This window comes from Sceloporus occidentalis, unplaced genomic scaffold, assembly GCF_023333645.1.
Source record: "Sceloporus occidentalis isolate IW3139 unplaced genomic scaffold, rSceOcc1.0.p SCAF_12, whole genome shotgun sequence".
NCBI classification, from domain to species: domain Eukaryota; kingdom Metazoa; phylum Chordata; class Lepidosauria; order Squamata; family Phrynosomatidae; genus Sceloporus; species Sceloporus occidentalis.
The window spans coordinates 3750954-3765071 of NW_028316992.1; positions in this window are offsets into that span (position 1 = coordinate 3750954).

The window sequence follows — 14118 nt, forward strand, 5'->3', positions numbered from 1 at the left end:
TATGTTTGGAGGCGACCTTGGATGTCGAGGCTCCCTTAGAAGAATCATCACGTGGCCTCTTTTGTTTTGGGGCCGAAGATGTCGAGTCTGTGGATTTCGATTTTCTCTTCAGGGCCCTTGGAGTCTCCGGAGGGAAAAACGGATTGTCTTCCAGGTTGACAATCACAGAAGTCCCGGACTTGGAGGACTTGTGCTTCGAAGGAGAGCTGGGTTTTGATGTGCCCGCGGCTGAGGGGCGGTCGTCTTTACCCTTGGCCTTCTTGTCCTTCTTTTTGGCCGACTTGGACTCATGCGAGGAGACGGAGGGGTCACGGTCGGTACTGACGCCAGAGGCGGAACCGGAGGGAGTTGCTGCAGCCGTCGAGCCCTCGGTCCCCGAAGTTTTATGGGGGCGCTTTGAGGGCTTGTTGGTGGCACTGGACCTGTCTGGGCCGCTGGCCACTTGAGGAGCCTTGGAGGTGGCGCTGGGCCTGTCTGGGCCGCAGGCCACAAGAGAAGGTGTAGTGGGTGCCGGAGGTGCAGAGACGGCACTCGCCGGGCTCTCCTGGGGCTTGGGGGCCAAGGGTAAGGTTGCTGGAGACGGGGCGGAGGCTGGACGGGAACTCTCCCCGTGGACCTTACCCTGCGCGATGGCTGAGGTCAAGCGGGACTCCCGATTCTTCCTCGCTTGGGATGTCATGGACCTACACAACTGGCAAGCCTTCATGTCATGGTCCTTGCCCAAGCAGAGTAAGCATGATGAATGCGGGTCTTGAACAGGGAGTTTGCCCCCGCACACATCACACTTTTTGAAGGGAGGGGACATCTTTCCAGGTCGACGAAGCCGAAGGAGAATACGAAAGCGAAGTCAAACAGTCCGAGGTCGAAGTACAATAGGGAGGTCAGCAAAGAGAATGGTCAAAAACGGTCCGAAGTCAAGTAGCCAGTGATTCAAAGCAAACGAGCGACGAGCGAAGTTCCAACAGCAGCTAACGCGGCGGAAAAAAGGAACTGGGGAAAAGAGCGGGAAGGCAGGGGCCTTATAACGGGTGGGCGGAGTTACCGCCAAAAAGTTTCTATATGTTGCAAAGTAAACTTTGCCCAGTGATTCCAGAAGATTCCGAACAGCACTGCGCAGGCGCAGTGAAACCCATTTGTATGATTCGCAGAGACCACGAAGAAGAAATATATATATATATATATATATATATATATATATTCAAAAAAAGAAAATATTGATTTTACCATTTTATATAAGGGACACCTATTTACTATGGCATTGTATTTAATAGGACTTGAGCATCCATGGATTTTGGTAAACATGTGGGGTCCTGGAACCAAATCCCAGTAGTTACCAAGGGCCCTTGATGCTGCAAAGTCAGTATTGCCAGCAACATTACTACATGCCACAGTCAGCTTTTTGATATCGATTTATATGTCGGAAAAGAGGTGGTGCAAGAAAAGGGGGTGGGTAACATGTTACAATAAACAAGTGAGCTCTTCAAGATGTGAATTAACATGTCCCTTCCCCATTCATTTTAAAGAATACAATCCTACTCCATAGTGGGAGCAACACTCTTGGCATGTGTAAGGATTCAAACATTTATTCTGCGTTACTACATTGGTTCACACCGAGTTCCTATCCACTGGAAACCTTCATCGTTCGTTAAATATTTGGTGATTTCCAAATTATTGGCAGATGATTCTTTCAGATGCTGTTAATTCTAGTTGGTTGATTGGTTGGCTTTTTACATATATTTTTAAATGGTTGCATTAACGCAGCAATTCATAACCATGTGATAACCATCCTTATCATTTCAAACAGATGAAAGAAAATGGGACACAAAGAAACCTTACTGCCCCCAAAGTAGAAAGCATAAACTAAGGGTTACCAAAGTCATAATGCAAGTATAGTAAAAAGGTAACATACAATTCATCTTTCTCGCAAGTATTCACATTGCTGAGTTCACATCATTTAACATCTAACCTCAGTTTTAATACCATAGAAATGGACATGAACATGAATATAACAGTTTAAAAAAAGCAAAGCGTTCAGGGCATTTGAGGTCTGCAAGAGACAATCCAAGGAAACATGAAACTGTCAAGCAGCATTAGGAATGAATAGAGGAGGCAGGGGACACACAGCTATGCAGCACTGCTTTTACTGCCAGTGTGGTAGTGCAATCCAGGCTGCTGAGTTGGTTTTCCAAGTCTTTTTAGGCAACAGGGATAAGGTCCTCACCTGCCTTACACCCTCCAGACTTCCTTCTTCCCTCTCACCTTATTTGCAGTCCTCACAGTACAGTCCTGCAGATAACAGAACCCTTGCATAATAGGATCGTATCAGCTACTCCCAGTGGGAAGTCAATTTAACTTATTTTGGAGTAACTGGAGTCTCCAGACCATTTCAAAGGCAACCCCACATATAACACATCACAATAGTTTGAATGGGAGGTTGCCAGAGCATAAATAAGAGTTTAAGGACTATCTTTGTCTGGGCAGAGCTGTAGCTGGTAAAACAGCCTAACCTGTCAAAAGATGCATAATGCTATTGCTGCAGAAGGTCCACACAGTTTCTTCCTCTGAACAGAAAGTAATTTTCCCTTTTGAACTAAAATTTCCCAACCTGCCCTATGGCTCTTCCCCCATGTGTAGGACTGTTTCTCCTTCACGTTGCAGCCTGACACATTCACATTTTGGGGACTGTGTAATCTAATAAACTATATTCATGATAATGTCCCTTGGTACAAATTTAAAATTTGATTACATTTTAATGGGGTGAACACAGCATTCATTTATATTGTAGGCATTGGTGTGTGATGCAAAATATAGAAAAGATATGCTATGTGTTTGTTGTTATGTGCTTTCAAGGCAGTTCCAATTTATGGCAGCCATATCTTGGGGTTTTCTTGGTAAGATTTCTCAGAGGAGCTTTGTCATTGCTTTCCTCTAATGCTGAAAGAGTATGACTTGCCCAAAGTCACCCAGTGGGTTTCCAGGGGTGAGCAGGAATTTGAATCTTGGTCTCCCAGAGTGCTAATCCAATAGTTGGACAACCATACCATGCTAGCTCTTCATCCGCCTTGCAGCACTGCTATGTTCTTTTACATTACCCTTCCCTTTATACAATTGCTTTAAAAATTAAAATAAAGAGGGGTGAAGTTTAATTGGAAAGCCTTCTTGACCTGTCTAGTATATTCTTAATGGATGGCCTTCCATGTTTAAAGGTAATATTATTGCAGATATAGGTCCAACTGTGGTCCAAATGTGGAATGCTCAACAAACAAGAGGTAGATCCTTTCCTTTTTTCATGATCACTTTTCATAAACTGCTTGAAGGCATCAGGCTACTTAAGGCTGAACAACAGCATTTCCCCTGAGATAATTAAGTCCTTACAAGAACGGCTTCTAACATTATAATAGCTGTTGTTCATAGAAGTGAAGCAGAAATTCATTCCTGTTATGCCAATTCCTTCTCCAATTAATATCTCTTTTTTTAGTATAAATAGAAAGAAGACATCTAAAATATGTTGTTCTTGTTGTTGTTGTGTGCCTTCAGGTCATTTAAACCTATAAGGTTTTCAACTTATAAGACCCTAATGTTTTCTTCGCAAGTTTCTTCAAGAGAGTTTGCCATTGCCATCCCCTGAGGCTGAGAGAGTGTGATTTGCCCAAAGTCACCCCATGAGTTTCATGGCTCCAGGGATTCAAACCTTGGTCTCCAAAGTTCAGCACTCAAATCACTATGTCAATAAATACATTTTTGTAAGGCTGAGAAAGTGTGACTTCCCCAAGGTTACCTAGTGGGTTTCCAAGGCTTGAACAGGGATCTGAACATTGGCCTCCTAGAGTTGCATTCCAGTATTCAAACTGCAACACCACACTAGCTCTCTGCATAATTACCATACGAACAACTTTATCTTTGCTAGCTTTTCCTGGCACCATTCACACTTATATTTTTATATCTAAGAGGTCCGGATCGCCGCAGTGCTGCAATACCAGAACAATGTTCCCACTATGGGAGCATCAGTTTTATGTCCCCAAATCTCTCTGTTATAATTTAACCCACCTTCCTGTTCACACTAGCACCCACTGGAGAGGAAACGGCAGCTCCTGAGCCCTACTGCGCACTACTGGCACCATCTTGGCATGCCCCAGTACAGACAGGGCAGGCAACGATGACATCCATGCAGTGCAGTGCTCAAACAGTGCTGTGCTGCACTGCATGGACATTATCAGCATGCGCATGCATATCGATGGCATTGCGCGCATGTCCTAAAAGGGGCTTTTTAGGGCTCCCAGAGGCCACGCTGTTTGGTTGCTGCAGCCTCCGTTGGGGGCAGAAAGGGGCGGTGTCTCACTGCCCCTTTCTGCCCAACTGTTGAGCCCCACAATCTTCAAATATTCTGACAATGTGTTGTGCCCAGTTCTGTAAAAACACTCAACTTGTGCTTTAAAAAAAACAATCAAAGGCCCTATGCTCAACTAAGAAGTATATCTGCCTTAGAAGTGCTGTATTCATTGCAAATTTGTTGTATTTGTTTTAAGGTTTATTCTGCCTTTCTACCAAAAAAGCATTCAAGGTGACTAAAAGGCAATTAATGGTGTGTGTGTGTGCGCGCGCACCGCTTAAATGATCTCATATGAGTCATACCAATCACATATACAGCACAACTGGACAACTGGTAAATTTTGTTATTCAAAACATAGGTATAGATCCCAAATTTTAAAGGATTTTTTTCAGGGGATGTTCATTACTCCAATAATAATCCTACTCTGGGCATTTCATCAAGCTGGATTTTTCTCTTCAAGATATATTTAGGCCAAGCATGAGAGCAGTAATACTGCAGAGATTTATGTGGAATGTTGTACTTACTGACTCCAAGATTGCTTTTTCAACAAGGTTATATTACCAGTGTTGGAAAAACGAAGAGGGTTACACTGCAATCCTATGAATTATGGCACAGAAACCAAGAGCGTTATTCCCATCATAGGATTGTAGCTAGTTACCAGAAACAAAGCAACAGCACTCGGATGTCTTTCATTCAGGGACATCCAGCAAGGTTATGGTCCTCCCACCAGCAGAATCGTACTTGTTTTTTTATTATTATTATTGAGCCCTGTCAACTAGTTTCCAGCAAAGGTGAAGTTTGAAGCCTTTGTTCAGGGCTCCTTCACCTGGGGACCATGGATACCTAGGATGTTTCAGAAGGTCCATAACTTGGTGCAAAAAATTTACTCCTCTTTCCCTTTGATTTCCTTCCTTGTCTGTTGTTGTTATTGTGTGTCTTCAAGTAATTTCCAACTTATGCCAACACTTGTCCATGGCTGAGCAGATAGTGAAACCCTGCTCTCCAGATTCCTCTATTCAAACCACTACACCACACTGCTCCTGCCACTGTGAAGTTATTCTGTCTTGATGAGTTTTAAAATCAAAATGATAGTCTTTCCAAGTGCTTGCTATACTTTGTTCCTTTTGTTCCAGGCATTTCTGGAAATAAATTAATTTACAATGCAGTGTATGCAAATGTTTGAGAGAGGTGCAAAATATACTTCCAAACTATCCTTATGCATTGCCGAGAGTGGTCTTAAACGGAGCTGCAGTTTCAGAAAGGGCTGCCTTGAGCACGGCTGCTTACTCAACCAAGATAGGTAGTCCATCCCAAGGACTTTGATGGATGAAGGGGAAAGGAAAGGAACTTGCATCTCATCCCCCCTTCTTGATGTCTTGAGTCCTTCCACTGTGAAGATAGAATATTATACAACACAGCAGATAACTTCCAGTGGAGGAACAAATCCCATCCCCATCCCAACACTCTGGGGGCCACATCCCGTTCCTATCATTTTTTGCCACTGCACCAACATGTGGCAACATGACACCCAAAAAAATCCCCACTTGCACTTGAAAACAAAGCATGTAGGGGAGTAGCCTTTTGAAATCTTTGTTACCATTCCTGCCCATAAATTTCAGATTTTAATATCTGTCAGATTTTACATCTTAACTATTCATTTCCTTCTGGCGTTCTTGAAAATCACATGTACCACTCAAGAGCTCCTCAGCGCCTGCTGCTATGTTGAACATGATAGGTCTATCACAATTTCATTGCTGTGCTTCCAGGGGTATATAAAAAGCATATGCCAGTTGGTGACACCAAATTGCTAGTCTGCTAAATGTCGTCATAAGACTTCAGTGCTTCTCTTCCCCATGCCCCTTGCATTCAAATGCTGCTAAAGTGTGCAGCAGCCAATAACAGCCTCTGAGAATCAAAGAGAGTTTTGGTATCTATGTGGTATATGACCCTGTTGAATATCTGGGACTGGCTACTGTAAAAGGGCATTTATGCCATAGAATGAATCATCTTATCTCTAAGCTGGGTCAATAGTGGCAGTTATCTAAGAAACTTACAGATATAATGTGGAGAGTTCCCTAAGAGATTCTCATATACTTGTAGGGTAGGAGAACCAATTATTTATCATTGTTGATATAAGGTACCTTCTTCAATCATGAATCATGACTGGGATGTATTTAAAGGTAGCTACTCAGCAGCACAGTTCTCTTAAAAATGCCAGAGCAAGGGAGAAATCGCAAAGAATTGCAAATCACCACTCCCTCAGTTCAATTTCCTCTCCACCCTAATTTTGCCAGGTCTGCATTTTCAGGTTCCATCACCCAAAATCAAAGCTGGTACTGTCAGCTGGATCTATTAAACTGATACATTTGCTCTTTCCTAAATAAAGCATAAATGAAAAGTGTTCGCATGGCTGCTTACAGAACACCTTCCTCACAACGAAGGGGAAGGATGACAATATCCTGGTGTCAAGGTTTTGCAGCAGTAACTAAAAATGAGGTTTATTTATTACATGGCTCACTGGTCTTGCATTATGGAAGGGTAACAAATGAAAGTAAAATATATATCATGTTCCCCTGCCATGCTTCCAGAATCTTCCCAAGATCCATTGCTCCCTAATGCCAGTGGCATGCGTAGTGTATTTGTCACCCAGTGCAGATCATTCTTTAATTCTCCCCTGCTTTCTTTAACAGCCTTCCCAAGTCTGGTGGAGCTGCTGGCTAGGCAGGAAAGAGAAGCATCTTGCTTTTCCACCAAGCTGGCAGACCCAGAAGCTAGTCCCTTTTCACCAGCACACTGGGTGACACCCCAGTCTGAAATGCCATCCAGTGTGTTCTGCACCTCCCTCACCTCCACATGATGCCTCTGCCTAAAGCAAAGGGACACAATATGGCTCTCCCCTTCCATATACAGAAGCCAACTAGATGGGAAGTTGAAGCTTCCTTCCACATTTATGATAAGGGGAGTTGTTTGAGTGTTGGACTACGACTCTGGAGACCAGGGTTTGAAACCCACTGGGTGACCTTGGGCAAGTCACATTCTCTTTGCCTCAGGGGAAGGCAATGGCAAACCTCCCCTGAATAAATCTTGCCAAGAAAGCCTCATGATAGCTTCACGTTAGGGTTGCCATAAGTGAGATACAACTTGAAGGCACACAACAACAAGAAGAGGAATTCTTACTATGTCTGAGTACCGTAAAAAAGCTTAAAGATTCAGGACAGGCCATGTAACACAAACAACTCTGTCAGCTAACCATCTGCCACCTGAAGTACCCATCTCATTTGTCGAATGATAGGGCTGTGCCTACCTACTTCCTGCTTTTGTCGTATGGGCCAGACGCTCAATGCCCAAACACACATCTTTAATTGCTTTTGGATTTCAGTTATGCCTTGGATCATTCATTTATTCCTTGCTGCAGAATAATTCATTTGCCATCATTCAAAATTTATATACCAAGAGACCAAATCTGTGTAGTTGCCTAGCTTACTTTAATCTCTTTTTCTTCACATTAAATACAGAGGCTTTTTTAAACCCAAAACTGTTTATCCAAGGTGATTAGGAGATGGATTCTGGTATGGGAGACTAAACATCTAGATCAGCAATTCTCAACCTGTGGGTTGCAACCCCTTTGGGGTTGAACAACCCTTTCACGGGGTCGCATCGGAAAACAGTAGCAAAATTACAGTTATGAAGTAGCAATGAAAATAATTTTATGGTTGGGGGTCACCACAACATGAGGAGTTGTATTAAAGGGTCGCAGCATTAGGAAAGTTGAGAACCAGTGATCTAGATACTCAAAGGCTCTTTAAATATGGCTGTGGGGCCACTCCTGTAATTTAGACTTAGTGCTGCTGACTGTGGCTATATCATTTCAGAATCTATGTGATAGTCCATGGGACCGAAGTTGCTATGGATCATTTGTTCACATAGGAAATGAGATGTTACAGCATTCTCCCTTAGCTGCTGCTTAACCTAGCAATTTTACCTATGGAGTTTATCACATGGGAGGAATTTCTATTAATTTCGAATGAAAAGAAAGTGGGGACAGAATGCATTCATGTGAATTCACTGGTTCAGCGAATTTATGTGAATTCGAATTGTGTTCGAACTGACTTCCCATTGCCTGAAAATAGCTTCCCATTGCCTGAAATTGCGTGTAGTAGTCTATCACGCAATAACGTGAAACCCCATGATTGCGTTCGGACTGATTTCCCATTGCCCGAAATTGCATGTTCGGATTGCCATTGGATTATACTTCCAATTTCCTTTGTCTGATAAACTCTTATGTCCATGAGAACATTTGTGTGGAGGGGCATTCAACTGGATGAGACGAAGGTTATCGCATGGGGGCAAAACCGTCCCCCGATGTGTTCTAACGAGCACGAGCGCGGGCGCGCACGGAGCGTGATGGGAACCCGATGGGGCCCAGAACGCTAGTTTACCACACGGTGGAACGCCACCGCTGCCGACGGTGTTCCCATCGGGTTCCCGATGTGTTCCAGGAGGCGCCATTTCTGGGAACGCTTTTGAAACTGTTCCCAGAAATGGCGCCTCCTGGAACACATCGGGAACCCGATGGGAACGCCCGGCGGCAGCGGCGGCGTTCCACCGTGCGGTAAACTAGCGTTTTGGGCCCCATCGGGTTCCCATCCCGCTCCGTGCGCACCCGCGTTCGTGCTCGTTAGAACACATTGGGGGATGGTTTTGCCCCCATGCGATAACCTTCAATATCTGTGATCTGAAGTGGTACAACCTGAGCTTGCATCATACACATCAGTAAGAATCACAATGAATGGTCCTAAAATAGAATTAAGAGAGGGGCTCCCCCTGGTTGTGGGTTGCCATATTACCTGGGTAGGCTGGATTCCCCTTGCACCCATTTTCACAGTCTGCTGGCTTAGAAGCAATAGATCTCAGCCCTTGCTAACCATCTCCCATACCACTAAAAAGATCTGTCTCCTAGCCTCTGGTTTTGGCCCTGAAATCTCAGGGAGTCTAATGCTGCTGAGCTTGTTATTGTGTGCCTTCAAGCTGTTCCCCACTTATGGCAACCCTAAGGCAAACCTATCATGGGTTTACTTGGCAAGATTTATTCAGAGGGTGTTGCCATTGCCATCCTCTGAGGCTGAGAGAGTGTGATTTGCCCAAAGTCACTCAATGGATTTACATGACCACTGCTGCTAACCTGGCAAACCCCTATGTGATTTTTCATTTTGAAAACATCATCCCATACTGTTCTCCCACTGCACCTATGAGGAAAGTGATTCTGTTTTTCTTCTGTTGTGGATAGGTAGGAAGAGAATCTGGAAATGCAAGGAAACTGGAAAGCAAAGAGTTCAGCAGCTAAGATTGCTTGTGTTTTGTTTTGTTCTGTTTTTTAAAAAACTGGAGAAGAGAACAAATAATGATAATCAACATAAAGCATAGCTTGAGCCTGAGGGCAGTGCAGAAAGGATTTTATCCTCACCATAACTATGTCATAGTCATATACTTTATGTCAGAGACAAATAAACTGGCACAACACTGCTCAGGTTTATGAACAAGGAGGGATTCAACAGGATCTAGCACGTGGTCTGCTACACTCAGCTTCCCATTTGTTGTTGCTCTTGTTATCCACCCTTGAGTTGATCTCGACCCATGGCAACCCTGTAGATGAGACATCACCAAGTCTCCCTATGCTCCATTGCTCTGCTCAGGTCCTGCAAATTCAGGCCCATGCCCTCCTTAATAGAGTCCATCCATTTAGCATGTGGCCTTCCTCTCTTTCTGCTTCCCTCCACCTTTCCTAGCATCATTGTTTTTCCAGTGAGCTGTGCCTCCTCATGATGTAACCAAAGTACAACAGTCTAGTCATCTTGGCGTCCAGAGAGGTTTCTGGTTTGATCTGCTCTAGCATCCATTTGTTTGACTTCTTGGCTGTCCATGGTAACCTCAGCACTCTTCTCCAGCACCACATCTCAAATGGATGAATTCTCTTCCTATCTGCTTTTTTAACTGTCCAGCTCTCACATCCATACATGGTAATAGGGAATGCAATGGCTTGTATGATTCTAATTTTCATGTTCAGTTGTATGTCTTTACATTTTAGGATATTTTCTAGTTCTCTCATAGCTGCCCTCCCCATTCTTAGTCTTTTTAGGATTTTTCTGTAAAACAGGTATGGAAAAGCCCTTTAACAGCATGGCCTTCCTATCGAGGACACATGATTTGGTTTCCAGCTGATTGGAAAACAGCCTGACCTGCTTATGTGCTGTTTCTCATAGAAGCTTGACCTGCAGATGTCAGTAGATGTAGAGCTTTTGCAACATGGTGAGAAGAAGTGCCATCCCCTGCTGCTAAAGCCTGCTGTGAAGGGCAGAGCTACTTTAGCCAGTTCTAAAACAGGAGCTCTGTTCAAAGACTCTAGTTTTGCAGCAAAATAACTTTACAGTTCTTGTGTCAGCCAGACCTTTTGGAAAAACATTACTGAGAATCAGGAGGAGGCAGTCCCCCGAGTTTCCTTTCTGCTAGAGAATCTGATCTGGCTTGTTAAACTGATCTTACATTCCTTCAGGTGCCCTGGTATATGAGCAAAGCAAATTCTTCTCAGGGACTTGAGGCACTCAAGCAGATTATCATTTAAAGCAATTTAATACATTTGTGGAAAGAAGGATAAAAAGCTGTGCTGCATCTAGACAAGGAATTTATCAAGAGAAATGGAGAACACACTGAGGCTCACTTGAGATTCATCGATATGCCCACATTCTCATCCTAGTCTGTGCTGGGCCCCGATAGGTTTTAATGGCCTGATTTGGGGGGCACACAGTTAAGCTGGCAGCTGAAATTATTTGATATGGTGATTCTTAAGTCATGAGTGTTTGAAGAAGGATTATATGGCATTTGGATCCTTCTGGACATATTCTAGAGGGACTCCTTGTCAGGAGCTACATCATTTCATTTGCCTGCCATGATTTAAAACGCTAACCCATGAGAGTATAACTTTACTTGTTTGCTATTTACTGTTATTAATGTGTTATACAGAACTGTGGAAAATGATGGGACATACAGTGGGGTGATAGTTAATAGAAACTGTTGAACTTTGTGGTTAATGAGCAGATGGAAGGGTGTAGAGACCGTGGAACTTATCCCATGGTGTTGTAATTCGGCTTACCTCTGTTTTAAACCTTAATTAGGGTGGCATCCTGATATTATCAGATGGTTTTGCCACCTAATTTGCCACCTGAATACAGCCCAGGTCCATCCTTGCTTCCAGGAGTGCTCTGCCGACCATTTTCTCAAGCTGGAAAACTCCTGGATCTGAAAAGACCTGGGAGGAGTGGCTTTGGAAGCAGCGATGGACCTGGGATGCATTCAGGCAGCAAATTAGGTGGCAAAAACTGTCTGATAAGATCAGGATGCCACCTGAATTAAGATTGAATCCAGATAGAGGTAAATCGGAGTAAAACACCATGGGATACGCTCCATAGAAGACCCAAGGTTACTTTCTTGGGAACCCTGAAAGGAGGCGGGTTCCATGGGAAAAGGAAAATAAAAGTATATTTTGCTTTTGTAGCCCACCAAAGATTTGAAATCGTATGTGATTTCATTATGCTTTGCTACCACTTGCTGATTAGCTCTAACAACAAACGTCTCTGATGAGCATCATTAGTTACTGAATAAAGATTTTCTGAGTTTTACTGCACTTGACATTCCTCTCTTCTCTGAAATCTGTTCTCTCATTTCTACATACATAATGTAGAAAAGTTTATTCCAGTCATTTAAATATATTGTCCATTGCCTTCACATTTGAAAATGTTGGCTATTTAACTATGGTAATGCATAATCATCATCACCACCACCACCACTATCCCCATCATCTTATTATCATTTGATAGCAGTATAGTTCAGTCAGGAAAAAAAAAACCTTTCCACCATCTTCTGGATAACTGAGATGGCTCTGCCTGTAAAGTATGTATGATATGCAGTGGAATTTAGTGGTAAACTTGTTTAATTTTGTAAATACACTTGTCTAGGGTACAGATTTGAAAATCTGTCAATTTTATTCTTCTTGAGTTTCTCCATTTTCCGGCAGCATTCTCATTCTGTTTCTATTTCTATCAGAAAGAGCTTGTGGTTTTAAAAGTTGAAATGATAATGAAATTTAAACTAAGAAATTAATCTGTTCCTATTCCTAAAATAGTCCCATATCGATAGGGCAAGTCTTCCGTATCACCTGTAATCTACAACATTGAAAAATGTTTATTTGCTTAAACATATAACAAAAAAGAATAATGTTTCCTAATGGATTCGTAGAAAAAGCGGCAACTTGTTCTGAATCACTAGTATATGAATTGCAAGACTTCCTTATGCTATATAATGTATTTATGTTCTTAACTGACATTTCCTTAAAATGTAAATATATATATATGTGAAAGTCCTATCAATTTATTATGGGTGTTCTGCCAGAGGTACTACAGTTTTTGTATTCTCAATGAATTCCTTCTTTTCTTCATTTTAAGGTCAAGTGCACAATGGAACTGCTCTGGTTTTTTTGCTCCAGTTAAGAGCAGCTTTGGGCATTATGCCAAATGACTGGCAACTACTCTCCCTGCACTGCAGTACAAAGGTCTGCAGTCTGAGTTGTTTGATCACTGCATGTACTACTACCCACATCTGGAGCTTTCATGTCTCATTACTAAAGAGATGCAGGAGTTTTCCTTCTGAGAGTGCCTGGTGCAAGGAAAAAGGCAGGGAAAGCAAGCCTCTCATCGTTGCCATTTTCTGTTAGCTGTTTGTGTTTATTTCACTGGACAAAATAATTCTCTCTGTGGCACAGTGCTCTGCAGTGCAAGGAAGCAGATAGCACAACTCTCAGACTGTGGGTGTGATACCCATCTGTTTCTATGAAATAATATCAGTTCCATAACCTTGAGGTGATTTTCATCTCTCTTCCCAAACGATGAGACATAATAAAAGCATTGTCCCCGAGTGCTGACTCTTGTGCCAGATGTATCCAATAGTGTCTCTCAACTGGTCCTAAGCACCAGCTCCCTTCAGCCTCATTCCCTGAACAAATTAGGCTGTGGGGAGACATCAATACAGAGCAAATGGGAGCCTTTTAAAATATCATTGCAGGAAAGGTTTGTTTTTCCATTCCCCATGTGCTGTATATTCTGGGGTGGAAGAAAGGTGCAGTTGCACTAGACTACCATCGCTTTTTCACGACACAGTTATAGCATATTGATACTACCTTAACTGCCATGGCTCCATCTTACAGAATCTTGGGATTTATGGTTTGGTGAGGCACTAGAACTCTCTGACAGAAAACTGAATCCCAAGATTCCATGGGATGAAGCCCTGGCTAGTAAAGTGGAATCAAAATGCTATAACTCTGTAGTGTGGAAAAGGCATATGTTCCTCTACAAGACAGTAGATCTAGAGATGGGGAGTCAGAGGGCTCATTCCCACTTGTTTTTAAATCGGTTTGCGGTTCGCATTGACATCGGCTAGTGGATTCGATTCAGGCCGATGCGTAGTTCCCACTATGGGATCGAATTATGTCCTTATTCTGTGTCGTTCCCACTAGGGCTTCAAAATGGAGGATGCTTTTGGACAGAGAGCTAAAAGTCAGGACTGTGTCCTGGGAAAAGGAGGGCCTGTGGCCACCCAGTATGGAAGCCACTAAACCCCTGACTGCAAATGGGTGGAAGACAGCCTCCCTCCCATCCTCACACCATGGTCTCCGAGGCCACTGCAGCCAGTCTTACCCCCATGCCCCCTCAGGTGTGCCAGACCTGACAGAGGGAAACTCT